The sequence below is a fragment of the Thermobia domestica genome, chromosome 7 (assembly GCF_964235325.1).
Source record: "Thermobia domestica chromosome 7, izTheDome1.hap1.1, whole genome shotgun sequence".
Classification (NCBI taxonomy): Eukaryota; Metazoa; Arthropoda; class Insecta; order Zygentoma; family Lepismatidae; genus Thermobia; species Thermobia domestica.
In genome coordinates this window covers 148201362-148217022 of record NC_137460.1, presented here as the reverse complement: position 1 = coordinate 148217022, position 15661 = coordinate 148201362, and positions in this window count along the sequence as shown.

Sequence of the window (15661 nt, the reverse complement as noted above, 5' to 3'; positions counted from 1 at the left end):
TTGATCAGAAATACTGCAAAGATATATTGTATACGTTCTAGTATTGTATAATTATGTTCATACATAGCAATACTAAAGTTCATTTAGGTAAAGAGTTCATAATAAGGAGTAAAAGCAAACATGTACTCTATTTATACCATATTTAGAGTAAAAGTTGGTTTTAACACTTCGTTAGGAAGAAAATTCTCTTTGTGGAAAGAATGCACCGTATTCGACGAAAAGTTGTGTGATAAAAGTGAATATCATTGGTTTATTAAGTTTTGTCAAACAAAGTGGATAACATGTACAAAGAGAAGAATTATTTTTACATTCAAGTGACGATATGAGAGAAGAAAATATGGTGATTGTGCAAAGACCGAATTCGGATTTATAGGTTTTATGGCCCTTCATACCAAAAAAGTTATATTTCGATGTTTATCCGTCTTTTCATCCATTCGTTCAGAGCAAAATCACCTAGAGGCTATACCACCTAACGTGTATAGGGACCAAAGTTTTAAATTTAAGGATTTTATAAGATTGTCCACTGCGGATTATCGAATTTTCTTCCCATCCCGAAATGAGGGTAGTTTGTTAAAGGGTGATTCTTTTAAAATGTTATTTTTTTCTAAAATGGCTCTGGAGAATTAGTTTATTTTTTTTATAAGTCTATATTTCGTTAACAAACCTGTGATAAAGTTTTCTCTACGAGAAATCCAGAAAGTATAGTTTATTCTTAGAGCGAGTTCTTTACTAACAATTTGATCAGAAACTACTCGGGTAATTTTGTTCATATTTCATACATAAATATTTCATTAACAAATCTATAATATGGAATAACTTATTAGTCATGAAAAGTCGGCAAGGGATACTTTACTCTTGGGAGATACTCAGCAGTTTACTTCTTTTCAGACATATTCTTAAAAAAAGACTTAGAAAAAGTTGTTCATATTTGAGGCGTCTAGTATCAGAAGCCACCAAATTCATTTTTTTAAACCGAAGTTGAGTTATATATTGCTTGTTATATGTTTGATCTAAAAGAATTCCATGGAAACAGAATTTTGTTTAAAAGCTTAATATTTCATACTAAAAAACTAGTTCAAATATTGGACTTTGTATGCTTGTATATGAAGTTTCACTGCACATTTTGCAAGATTACTCGAAACTAAGCAAAACGGATGTTGGCGGATTTTGATACTAGGCGCCTCATTTCATAAATAAACGTTTCATTAAACATTCTACATGAAGTCACTTTGCATTAACATGTTCTCAAGGAGTAGTTTACTCTTGTGGATGATTATTTTTGCGGACAATTTTCTCAAATATAACGGAGGTAACTTTGTTCTTATTTCATAAACATTATAATGTAGGCAAGTCATTGTTTCTGGAAAAATCCATACGGGGCAGTTTATTTCCTGAAGTTCACTTCTTTCCATGCAATTTCCTCAAAAGCTGTTCCGTTGATTTTGTTCATATTTCATAAATAAGTATTTCTCTAAAAACTCTATGTTATACGTAGCATAAATAATTTCTCATGAGAAAATTCACAGTGAGTAGTTTACACTTATGAGTGAGTTTTCTCCCGTACGAAATTGTACGAAAACGCCTATTATAATATGTGCTCATATTTTGCCAACAAATGTTTCCGTAACTCAGCGTGAGATGAATTAAAGAAGTGGGAGCTTGAAAGTTTAGTGCGTTGCCGCGTACCGTTTATATTAGTATTGAATCATTAGGGCATTGAATAATGAGTTAAAATTCACTCGATTAGAAAACTTGTAAATTTAATTGAATTTAAGGATAAATCAATTGCACGCTGATTGTAGATTTGCAATGCAAGCTACTCTAACATCTGCGTTGAAACTTGGATTACAGTGGGTTTTCATCCTTGGTGACGAATTTATTTTTGTGGCTTATTCTGAACTGTAGTGGTACACCTGTTTGATGCCGCTCATTAATCTTAGAGGAAGCAATGTCTGAAACATAGAACGGTTTGCGGATTCCCAGCTGTTGATTTGTAAGCACAACTGGAGCATGGTTGTTTGTATATCACACAATTCTGTTCCCTTTCCTTCTCTTGAACAACATTTTGCCAAAGACATGAGTTTGATTGTGCTAATGAACATATGATGACTATATAGAATAAATATTAGTACGTATGTTTGGTTATGGGTAAAACCGAAATAAGCTTTACAAGACAAAAGTAGTGCGACTCATATATAACTGTAATTAAGTGTTTAAAATTTAGATAAACAGAATGAAGAGATGAAAGTAAGAAAGTTATAGTCACAGTCGAATTTATTATTGTCAATTCCTTATTTAAGGGTCATAATGAACCATTTTATAATGATAATAGACAAAGATGAGTAGTTTATTTTTACTATACTTTCTAAGCATTTTCAAAGTATAGAAATTAAATGCAACGTTAAAATGTTACAAATAACATTTCATTGCTTATAGTATAAATATATGATAACGTGTAATAATCAAGTATTTTTAAAATGTTCGTTTGTGAGAATTGAATTACAAAAGTGTATGGTGTCATAAATGAGAATAGATGCATCAGGTTGTTTGGTTTGAAATGTCGGATTTGGAGCTGAAACGTCAAGCAACAGTAAGTTGGTGAAAATAACTCTTACTAATCAAGGGGGTATCATTAAATACTGTATACTGCTCTCATAAATGTACAGGGTGTTTCAGTGAAAAAGTCGTGATTTTGAAGTCCAACAACGTATTTTATTGATGACCATAGTAAGAGAAATTTACATGGTATGATAAGTGAAAGACTAAAGTTTAATATAACACATGTACGAAGTGTTCATTCTGACGATTGGACACTTCCCCGCCCCTGATGAACATGTTATCAAAAACCTTACCAAGGGTGGGGTGACTAACTGTTGCCATACACTGCTTAATGTTTGGTCTTAGTTCAATTAAAGATCAGGGTTTAAGCTTGAATACCTCCTGCTTGAGGTAACCCCATAAAAAAGCACAAGGGTTAATGTCTGGGCTGCATGGAGGCCATCTAAGTCTGTTCCGAAAAGTAATGGCTAGCGATTAGAGAGCACACGTTTGTGGAATTTTGTGCGAGGGAAATTAAGGACAGATTCTGTTGTATGCGGTTTATCTCCATTCTGCTGGAGTCATTGTTGACGAAGTGAACACCTTTTAGGACGAAGACCAGGATAGAAGTTATGCTCAAGCATTTCCAAATAATTTTCTGATGTGATATGGTCATCAAAGAAGAAAGATCCAATTATGCCAAATTTTGATACAGCACACCAAACCAAAAACTTTTCCGGATGCAGAGGCAGTCTACCATTTCATGCGAATTTTCTGTTGCCCAAAATCTTACATTTTGTTTGTTTACTTCAGCTGATAAATAAAAGTAAGCTTCGTCTGTACACCATAAGTTTTCAATAATGTCTGAGTCATCATCAATTAACACACTGAACTGATTTGCAAAATGTAGACGCCTTCTTTTTTCAATGTCTGTTAATTTCTGAAGCATCTACATTTTGTAGGAAAACATTTGCAAGTCTTTTGGCAGAATACGCCAATATGATGTTACAGACATTGCGTTTTCTGCTGACGAACGTCGCAGAGATTTTTTAGTCGGGTTATTCACAACAGATGCTCGAATTATTGCAATACGCTGTTCTGTATGTAAAACTGGTCTGGATCCTCCTCTTCGAAGTCCTGTAACATTACCAGTCTTATTGAACTGATCAACATAACGCCATACGGACTTGCTGGATAGTGCCCATGCACAATGATTCTGCAGTTGGAATCGTCGTTGGGCACCATAAAGGGAGCGTGATTCAATGAACCAAGTCACCAATGAGATCTTCTGCTGCTACGTAAGTCTACGGTCCGCCATTATTATACTGGATTATGCAACCTGAAAAAAATTGTAAAACAAAATTTATACTTTGTTTGCTGTGTATTTACCTATACTATTATTCAAATAAATTTTGTAGACGCTAGAAATCACGGCTTTTTGGGTAAAACACCCTATACTATTAGATTACTATCACTTTTGAAGAAGTTCGACGTTCTGGACTGAACAAACACCCCAAAGGCGTTTTGGACAGTTACTTCAGTGGTGTGAATTTTTTCAGCAAAAAATGTTCTAAATGCTTTAAAAAAATGACAGTCGGTTGGCGAGAGTTCTAGTAAGTATAGTAGAAACGGAATGTTTTCGTAGTGCAAGCAATATAGTTGTGCATTTTTGTCCTTGCCACATAGAACTTCAAGCCCTCATCAAGCAGTACAAATTCAATTTTGTCGACCAATCGGGGCCGCTACGTTCATAATTTTTGAGACATTTTATTCAGCTGGGTGCAATACTTATCAGCAGTTTTTGAGAATGAATAGTGAGCAACACATAAGCTAACATTCATCATTAACTTCGTAGTGTGAAATGCTGCTTTTGGAGTGTGTTTTGTTGCATTATCAGCATTTAGCCATTGTGTATTATTTTATGAATTCCATTTTTCTTAACATGTCACTACTTTCTATATAGAAACGAACAATTCGTTCCGGAAGAGTATAGAAATGCATACTTTCATGCAACACATCATGTGTTGTTCAGAGAATTCACGAGGACCCACACATTCAGATGCTTGAACTTTTTCAAGTTCTTGCTATGACCGAAAAATTAAATTATAGCTAAATTAAAACTAAACCAATATTCCTTATCACCAATTAAATTATAAAAGGTAGTAAGAGCCATGCGTGGACAGTAAATTAACCTAATTTTGCTTCCATTACAAAGAATTAGTCTCTTTTTACTATCCTGCAGTCAGGAGGCTGACCTCCTTTTCCCTTCAATCATGTTACCCTTAGATTTGACCTTTGACAAAAACGTTGGTTGATTATGCCCAAATTATAGTAAGAAACTCATAAAGTTTCCACCCAATATCACTGTCATCTCACGTAAGTTTAGCTAGACTCAAACTCTAGATGGCAGACTCTAGACTCTATAGTGATTGCAAGGATTCGTGGAGCTTTACGTATATCTATCAATTTCATCGCCCAATAAACTAGAGGTTGTGTTCCGGACATCCACTCCCATCTATGAAATGAAATGAAATGAAATCTTTGAGTTTTACGTCCCACGAATATGACGGTTAGGCTAAAGGAGACGGTGATTATGAGAAATGAATGAAATGATGGAATGAAGAAAGTGGGAGGAAACGGGAGAACCCCGAGAAAACCCACGCACACGGTGTTTGTCCACCACAAAGTCCACACCCACATCCTATCTATGAAATTTTGCCAGTATCGTCTCTCGTGCTGTACGGAGAACATCTGAGGGCACAGTGTTGTCGGATTGCCGCTAAATTTTGTTTATCGTTTAGTTTGAGTAATTGTTACCGTTCGTATTATAATTATTTAATAGCTTTTTGTTTCGCTCGTTCACCATATCTTCGAAGTTTGGCAACATTGTTGGTGTATTTCTGCTGTTTGACGTTTTCTCAAGTGTACTACGTGAAGCAAAACATTTCTATGATTGGTGTAGGGCCTATTCTTAACTGTAATACTGCTCGTAGTTCATTGTTCTTGGTAGTTGCTGATGCTTATACACTTATTTGCTTTTGTTCGTTATGTTACTAGATTTAAAATTTTCGGATCCTCGTTCATTCGTACACTCATTAACAGTATCTGATTCAAATGTTCTGTTAATATTCCTGGCTGCCAGGGGTGGACTGGCAACCATAGGGCCCACCCTGCTAAACTGAAATGAGGGCCCACTGTATAAAAATGTAAAAAATGTACTTGGAATTCTTCATATGTATTACATATAAAAGTCCATCTTCGAACCCATAAATAGTATCCCATATATTCATACAAAAGCAAAACATTAATTACAAAAAATCTGAAGTAGGAACATTTTAATAGTAACTCATACAGTGTGAATTGGCATTATCATTTTTTATTGTAAACACACAATACCGGAATTGGTGCTTTCAGTTATTTATATAGTGCTATTGTTTTTTTATGTAATGAATTTAAACCATTTATTTAAACAAATAAGTGTCATGTTTTACAAAACCCAAAATATATACATGTGCATTAAGTAAAAACTAATCTCAAGTCAACTTTGAAACACTAAATAATTAAAGCACTGACAGAAATAATGTAAGTTTCTTTCCTCATAAATCAGTTCTAATATCAAATTGGATATAGACATTTGGGAAACGTTAGTTAATTTTGAGGCAATTTTTATTGCGTTTTCATGTAAAATAACATATCTGAAACTTTTTTTTAAGTAGCCAAACCTGCAACCACCCTACTTAACGAAGATCCGTATTTTGTCATAGCTGATCTGGGGCTCCCGTCCCACTTGATACGTAAAAAATACCACTTACTTCAGTCGCGAGTCTGCTAGCGAATGTGCCGTAATCTCTCTCTGTACCTGTCTTTTTGGCGAGAAGAAAATGTTGTAGCCCACATACACAAACTCATCTAAATATTGCTGTATAATCTCGAGGAAGTACGCCCCGTTTTTAGCAGACAATACCCCTCCCCAAACGTGTCAGGTGAGACAACAGACATGGCGTCAGTGTTGGAAACTTGAAAAAGCTGTAACTTTTGTGGCCTCAATGCAACACAAAGAATGTGATTGGAGGTAAACTTGCGAGATTTCGAAACGCAAGATTTTCCTTGACATAAGTAAGTCATAATATCAGATCTTCATGTCCCAGAAAGATTAGATATCGTCTATCGTCTAGTGTAGTCCGCCTATTCCTCGGCTGACCCCAACTTCTGTTTTCATATGAATACCTACTTTGCACATCACAAATAATTTTTACATTTTACTACACTTTTATGTTAAATTAACTTTAAATAACTAAAGGGAAGTTAACATTTACACAATATTCATACTGATTTGACTGACAGCATAAGTTTTCAGCACTTTTAGAAGTTACACCAACGCTTACTGAGTCCAATGGCGGCAGCTAATGCTCTCAAAAGGGTCAGGTCAGGCTTCATCAGGTCAGGGCTCGAGTTGAATCTCCTTGGGTCACAGGTCGGATCAGGGCTACTCTAGCCACGGGTCGGCTCGGATCAACTTTCTTATGCGTCGTTTCGGCTAAAACCTATTCGAGTCATGAGTCGGGTCGGATCGACGTTCAACTCGACCCGAGAAGGATTTAGCCGAAACGGTGCATAAGAAAGTTGACCCGAGCCGACCCGTGGCTAGAGTAGCCCTGACCCTAGCGTAAGTGACCTGATCCGACCCGTGTCTCAAGCAGGCTTGACTTGACCCGTTTGAATGCACTACGCGGCAGCAAACAGTTCAGTTAATTTCGTGTTCGCCTGTTAAAGTTGTGTAATTTCAAGCAAAAATAGCCATAAAAGATAAGCTACAATTGACTGAAATCATCCAAAGACGTGGTGTATACATTATAATTTATAAACACCTTAGACAGAAAAAAAAATACCTGGCAACTGTCCTGCAGTAGCAGTACTCGAATGAGTCATATCACGCTCATTTGTTTCTTGGGACTTCACAGATTCAAATAGCCTACGTTGTTTTGGGGCAGATGCAGCTTTTTTGTAAATCACATCTTCGTTTGTGTTCTCGCTTTTTAGCACCACTTTTATATTTTTTTCTTTACAGTAATCTTACAATCACCCCTACCATCCATACTGACACAACCACATCTGTCTTCCACGACAAACGACACGTAAGTGGTGTTCCAATAATTGAATTGCTGCTTTCGGATTTGCTCTTCGATGTAATACACAAATAAAACACGAGCCAAGGGCAGCATCTTCATAGTAATTGTTTGAGGTTTGTATAAAACAATCGTTGATAGTGGCGACTAATTTCTTTTCGCTTTACTGCACTGAAAAACAACAACAACAACAACAACGAAGCCTGATCTGATTTCTTTCTTCGAAGCTTGGTCTGAGGACAATGCAGTTCAAAAGCGTTCCGGCTCGACCTCCACTTTCCACAATAACAATATCTACGAAACTATTGTTTCTTTAAAACATCGCCACTCGCCGGCTTGTAAAAGGACCGGAGTAGGCAATGGTATCCAAATCCAATAACAGCCTGAAATCTACTGTGTTTCTTATATTTAAAAAAGTAGTAGTGAACATGCTCGTTTTTAACAGCTGCTGTATCACAAACCCCGCAATGTTTTAGGGCCTGATTGTCTCATAGACGGAACCTTTTCAAGTCGATAAACGTGAAGAAGAATAAGGTCTGTTCATGAAAGTTTAACTTTACGTCTTTTTTATGCAAAACACAAGTTTGAGGGGTTACCCTGCCATATTTTTGATGCTGGTAGGTTTAATTGAGCACATTTTTTTAAAATTGGTGGAGGGGGCCCACCTGTTTGGGGGCCCACCCTGCATTTGCAGGGTAGCAGGGTGGGCCAGTCCGCCCCTGCTGGCTGCGTCTGCTGCATTGTGGTCAAGTGTAAACTTGTAAAGAAAGAGTAGACATATTTGATTTTGTCTCTATTATTGTAAAGATCACATAATACTCACATTAATACTCAATGTATACGTATATACTTCACTTTCCAATACACTGGAGGCTAATGTACAAATTATGTAATCCCGAAATCGTTCCAGCAATGAATTGATATTACTTAGGAATAAGAAGCTTCTAGAGAACACAAACTATGCTAAGTGCCACAGTTTTTGGAATTTGAAGGCAGCGTTCCGAGTTCCCTTTAAATGCTGTTAGCAAATCAGAGGGCTGCGATGTTCTTATGTCTTGTCTATTTTGTTACTAAGTAGAGGGAAATGGAACAGAGAAGGAAAATAGCCTATCATCTGTTCATCTGCTCGTGGTACAGTTCGTCTGCTTCCCCACACCATTTTACCACATTGCAACGTCGCATCACACTTTTTGTTTTCTTCGTGTAGCCCACATCCAATTGATTGTATCTCATACAATAGTTTAGAGATTTTTAAACAACTGAAGAGCCATAATTGACCCTACCACATTGGCGTTGACGTCAAAAGTAGTTGTAAGAGGCGTCACAACTTTAATGTTTTCAAATTCTTTTATTCTTTTTGTTGTTAGCTTATGTTGCTAGTTTCTGCAAACAGAATTTTCTGTCCTTCAAGGCTTGACAAGTTATTACCATTGAAAGGGAAACTTTTGGTAATTTGTTGCGTTTCTAGGGGATTTGGTCGTTACTTTTTTTCTACATATTTTTGGATCAAATGCTACTAAATTATAAATTTAGAATTCGTATGTTCTCAATTGATTACGATTTGTTTTCAATATAATGCAAAATGTGTGAAATTATGAGTGGTTCGAGGGACAAAATTATACATATTTATCTCGCTGCAGCCTCTATGCATTGAACAATCTTACCCTGAAATTTAAACTTGTCCACGGTTAATCACTCTCTAGTTCATAAAGTTTTGGGGCGATGGATGAACGCGATATGAAAACTTAAAACCCACGTTGTAAAATTTTACATCATGTTTCAATTTATCTTTTGTTTCATAAATGGCGTAGTGATACATTATACACTTTCAGGTCAAAAAGACTTCAAAGATTTAAATTAAATATTAATTCCCACGAATATCTATCTGTGATCAAATGTAAATGTTATTTCCTTCCCGTAATATAACTGTCAAGGTTTACGAACAAATCTAAAAGTTTGGTTATTAGAACTACAAAACTTTGGAGTTAAAATGAAAAATGTTGACTTTCTGTTTATTTATACTCATCTTCCACACAAGGGAATGCAATTTTCTTGATTACACTAAAGTATTGGCATTGGCAGTTTCTTCCAATTCATACAAGACGCAAGGATTGGTATTTCAGTGTCTGTAGGATGGCCAACCGCCTGCTCAGAGCTAAGATAAATTTAATTGCGATTCCATTTCATTCCTGTTCAGAGCATGTCCCTTTAGCAAATACTGTCCCAGAGTAGTCCTCTCACGTTATGATTTTGCTCTCCTGGTCAGAAGTTTTTAGAAGAGCGAGTGTCCACTTGACAGAGGTTTGAATCCAGTACAGTTAGTGGGGGTACAGGTCATCATGCAAGATAAATCCTCATAGTATAAACCATTCCTCACCATACAATTAAGCCTCAAAGAGAGCTAGCTTATAGGACTATACCTAGAGCTGGATTTAGATTTGGCGGGGCTCTAAGCTACTGAAGACAATGGGGCCCTTATGTGTCCAGCTGAACGTTGGACCCTATATACAGAAATGAAGAAACCAGTGATATTTTAGGAGGCAGGCTAGCAGAAGGGGCCCCATTACTTACATCATAGGGACCTACACAAACGAAGCATGGTTCTATATGTAGATTTTACTAGGTATTCGTTTATTTTTAAATAATTAACTTATAAAGTGAGTTTCATTTTCCTAACTTTGATTTTTTTTTTTTTTTTTTTTTTTTTTTGCATTAAACCCCTTTTCACCTTATGATGTGCATTTTACTGAATAATGACATAACAAAACTCCAGGTTGAGCCAAGTGCTAACCCAACTATATATATTCTAATGGGTCACTCGTTTCCCTGTGATTATGAGACAGATAAATCGGACATCACTCTTTTTCTTCTCCTTAAAAGCGGAATATCTGAAAACGTTAGGGCACGGGTACGCTTCTTTTTATTAAGGTGTTTATAGACCAAGTTTCATATCTCTAACACTTGAAGCTCATGAAATACTGTACTTTTAGAACACATTGAAACCCCTCTATCTCATTACGATAGGTATTTTAATAAAAGTGAGATGACAGAATTTAGTCCAAGATAGGTATTATCTATCACCAAAAAAAAGAAAAAATGTTTTCTGGTTTGCAGAGTAGTATATTTTGTCTCTTGTACTAATGGAAGGTATGGCAAAATCAGTTCACGAAAGCATTTGTTTGACTGATTAAAATTTTAAAGCTATGAACCTTAATAAAAAGAAAACAACATATTGCTTTTGCAGATGTAGTTTACACAACACAAAACACAATAGTGTAAGAAGTAAGGTAAACAGAAAAACTATTACATGTGAAGTTCCACACAATAGAAACGTAAATATTACATGAATGTTTGAATTTTATCGTAGTAGTGCAGCACATGAATATTTGACATAGTTAGTATCGTTCTTACCTAGAACTCCGCTGGTTTATGTTCGAATCTTCATGAACTTCGCTGTTTTATTTTCGTGAAGCGACTGAGAGAGACAAAAAATCTGAAGAACTACTTGATGAATGAGCATCAATTTTGGCCAGTGGTCCGGTTTCTACATTGATCATTATAGAACAAAAATGGCAATAGATAGCGAGAAGCGGTTTCTTGGGATCGATGTATCGTTCTAAGAACAGGTACCCCTTAACCCTCTATTTAAATCGAAAGTGGCAGAAATGAACCACTTCTGGTTTTAACATTGATCACTATAGAGCCAAAACATAATAGGTAATAAAAAGCAGTTTTCTTCAAATAATTAAACGTCCCAAGAATATATTTCATCCTGACTTTAATATCTCGATTAAAACAAGAAATGTTAGAAATCTACTGCCACTTCCGGTTTCAATAGTAGCTGAGAAAATATCACGCCATACAAACCACACTCCTTTATATGGTGTGCACGTGACACTGCTAGTTCTTATTCTGCTAAAGATATTTGGTCTAGGAATTAATTCTTGCGGGTGGACAAGAGATGGCGCAACGAACGGAGCGTCCCACAGTTCCGTGTATCCACACATGTGTTGCAAACCCCTGTCATCGCGTATCGTTCGTAGTATAGGGCAGTGGATTAAAGCGTCAACAACACCAGTTTGTAGTTAAGTGAACATGGCGCAATTTGTGCCTGATAAAGTGTTTTTGCGGGGTGTCCTGCTGCATTACTTTAACATGCAGAAAAGTGCGACTGAAAGTCATCGTATTTTGGTGGAAGTGTATGGTGACCATGCTCTAGCTGAGCGAACGTGTCAGAAGTGGTTTGCACGGTTTAGAAGTGGTGATTTCGGCTTGGCAGACCAAGAGCGAGCTGGACAGCCAAAAAAATTTCAAGACGAAGAATTGACAGCATTGCTCGAGCAGGATTCGTGTCAAACGCAGGAACAACTTGCAGCAGCATTAGGCGTTGATCAAACAACAGTCTCCAAACGCTTGAAAGCCATGGGAATGATTCAAAAGATGTCACATTGGGTTCCACATGAATTGAAAGACAGAGACGTTGAAAGACGAAAAACCATTTGCGAATTGCTGCTTCAACGACAGAGCAGAAAGGGGTTTCTGCATCGAATTATTATGGGTGATGAGAAGTGGATCCATTACGAGAACCCTAAACGAGAAAAGGCCTGGGTGAAACCAGGTGAACCAGGTCCATCACAACCAAAACAATATATTCACTGTGCAAAGGTTATGCTGTGCATATGGTGGGATATGAAAGGTGTGGTGTACTATGAGCTGCTGCAACCGGGTGAAACTATGAATGGAGAACGTTATCGACGACAATTAATGCGTTTGAAGCAAGCTCTGGCCAGAACACGACCAGAATGGGAGAACAGACATGATAAACTTATTGTTCAACATGATAACGCTCGCCCACATGTCGCAAAACCGGTCAAAACCTATTTAGAAAATGTCGGATGGGAAGTTTTACCCCACCCGCCGTATTCACCAGACGTTGCTCCTTCGGACTACTACTTGTTCGATTACATGAACAACGATTTGATTGGACAGCGGTTTACTTCTTCAGAAGATATCGAAACATGGGTCTCTGACTGGATCGCTTCCAAGGATGAGGACTTCTTTCGCCACGGAATCCGTACATTGCCTGACAGATGGGCGAAAGTGGTGGCTAGCGATGGACAATATTTTTCTTAAGGTATTTATGTATTTTGTGTTTGTACTACAGCTTCAATGTGTGCGTACCAACCGCACGAATTAATTCCTAGACCAAATATGTACTCCAGGATAGACGTGCACCCAAAAATGTTTGTCAGGAGGGGAACAAGCTTTGGGGGCAGGGTCCAATACTACAAGCCACTACGTCTATGTAGTATTGATCGGGTATTATTCTGTACCGGAAAAAATGTAAGTAATAATAAAATATTTTCACCTATATTTTCAGGGGAAAATAACAGAACTAGATTGTTTTTATTAGAGAAAAAGTACAGATGAAGTGTAAGAACAATTTTTTATTGAGAAAGTATACAAATGTATATACATTGAGTTAGGAAGTCTTTGGGAGGTCCTGACCCGGTGGGTCCGCCTGGGTGCTACCCCTGCTCTAGAGCATCTTATACTGCAAAACTTAACATTTAAGTCATTGTTGATTGCAATATTTGATATCTTTTGTTAGGGTTGATCACAATAAAAAGAGTAGTTTTTAAACTTTTACACTCCTCTAGAATTAATCATTCATATTTTCCTCCTTCCAAAATAAAAGAAAAATGAACAATGAAAACAAGGAAATGTTTCTTTAATGTTTGGTAAGATGTTTTCTTTTACAGGACTACAAGACAGATTCTTTCTTTCTTTTTCTTTTTCTTTTCTTTTTAAAATGAATGGTATCTTAAAGGTAATATCACATTTCCGGGAAAGAAATTATATAGAATTCATTCAAAGTTCTGCGAACATTGTTTAAAAGAGAACGGAAGTAAAGGAGAGATGGAAGGCAACAGATAATGAGGGAAAAAGAATAGAAAAAGAGATGAGGCAACAGGAAACGCGACTTGTGGCGAAATTATCGCCTCGTTCTTGAATTGCTTGAGAAAGAGATAGGGAGGTAGAAGGAGAATATTAAAGCGTTTGTTCCTCGTAAGGACTACTCCATATTCATAACTAATTTACAACAGGCTCTCTTCTCCCCCTCCCCCTCCTCCAGCCTTCAATTATTACATCCTTCTGTTCTTGGGCAACAAACAGAAAGCCCTTTCTCCCTTATCTTCTTTCGGTGGCTTGCCCCCTTAAGCATTTACATGTTTCCCCCTTTATATACAGTTTTTTCCTTCTTTCTTCCTTCTTCTTCTGTTCATAATTATTCTTTGGATCTCTTTCGCGTGCTACACTCACAAGGAACTAGTAAAATGAAGACCAAAGACTAAAGAACTCTGTGTGTTTGTGTGCTTGTGTGAATATTTTTTTTCTCAAGATCGGAACTCTTTCTTTGTCCTCGTTTTTCCATTGTTTTTTCTTCTTCTAAGTGTTATTATTGAAAAGACTTTAAAGGGGGGAAAACGACAAAAAATTATGATAAAAATATTTTCTTCTTCTTTTCCTTGTTATTATTAGTATTATTTGAAAAGGGAAGTCTTATTTGAAGGAACGAAACCAATAACTTTCATGGTACACTCTTGTGTATCATGAATTCAAGAATAATCCCAAAGAAAAAGGAATTCTGATTCAAAACTCTGTATTTGAGTAGATCACATATAAAGATAATACAACCAAAAAGAAGTGTTTGTTATTCCTTAACTATGTACTGAATTCTTCAGAAGAAACAAATTCACTCATGCTACTAACTGTAAGATTTAACTCTTTCCATGATATTCCCTGTATAAGATATGTATTTTTCTCATTATTCTTTTATTTCAGGCCAGGTTCAGTGGTGTAGTCAATGCCGGATTTACGTATAAGCTAAACAAGCTATGGCTTAGGGCCTCATTGGGGCCCTGAAACTTAAAGGAAAAAATTGAATCACGGGAAAACGGTTGCATCGCTTGAAATTATTTTTAATGAACATAGCATGTTCTCGAGCAGTCGATTTATAAGTTACTTTCATTAAATTGAATCTTCTTAAAGAGGAGGAAAAGTTCAAAATGTATGTGAAAAATAGGGTATCTTACTAGCCACTTAAATTTGGAAGATGAAATCCGGAATATACATAGATTATTAATTAATTAAAAATAAATTGACACATGCCCCGGCGTTGTCGAAACTTTCGCTTCTTAAGAGGAAAGTGGACAATTTGTTTGTCCGTATTTTGATTTTCCTTTTCGTATTCAGAAAATGGCCAAGAAAGATAACAGATGAACTATATAAAAATTAATATTTGAATATGGACCTCGTTTACATTTGGGTTCACCAGAAATGTTATACATCATTGAAATGCATATCCTAAGGAGGCAAGGGAGTTTAAATATAGCTTTCACATATTCTTCATAGACCTTTCCTTTTCTTGTGAAGAACGTGCATTTCTACTAGTAAAAAATATGTAAGAAAAATATCCAAAAATTTTTACACCCGGAAAGACTAATCAATCGATCTTTTGCAAGATATATTTTGAAAATACTTTTTTCCCCTAAATTAGCCGACTGGTTCCTAGAGCATCTCACCTGCATCCAATGGATAATCATGTATGAGCAGAATTTACTAGAACTCTACAGGAAAATTGGCCAGATAATCAACCAAGGAGGACAGACGAGCTATAAAAGCTACTCGTAGTTCTTAGTGTGGGGAAAAGTGACACAGGGATATCGATACATCGCCACCTTAGTTAACTCTGTACCAAGGCAACTAAGAGCTGTAATAGAAGCTAAAAGGAACTACACAAAATATTAATCTTGAATAAAGTCACAGCCAACACGAAGAGCTCTTTATAGAGCTGCCTAATTGCATCCATTTTTCCTGTAACTTAACTTCAATTGATAATTACAATTTCCGAGCGTACTTATATAACATATATCGATTATTTACTAGTAATAGGTTCAATATTTCTTGTGGGCAAGTGGTTAGTGTTTTCGCTT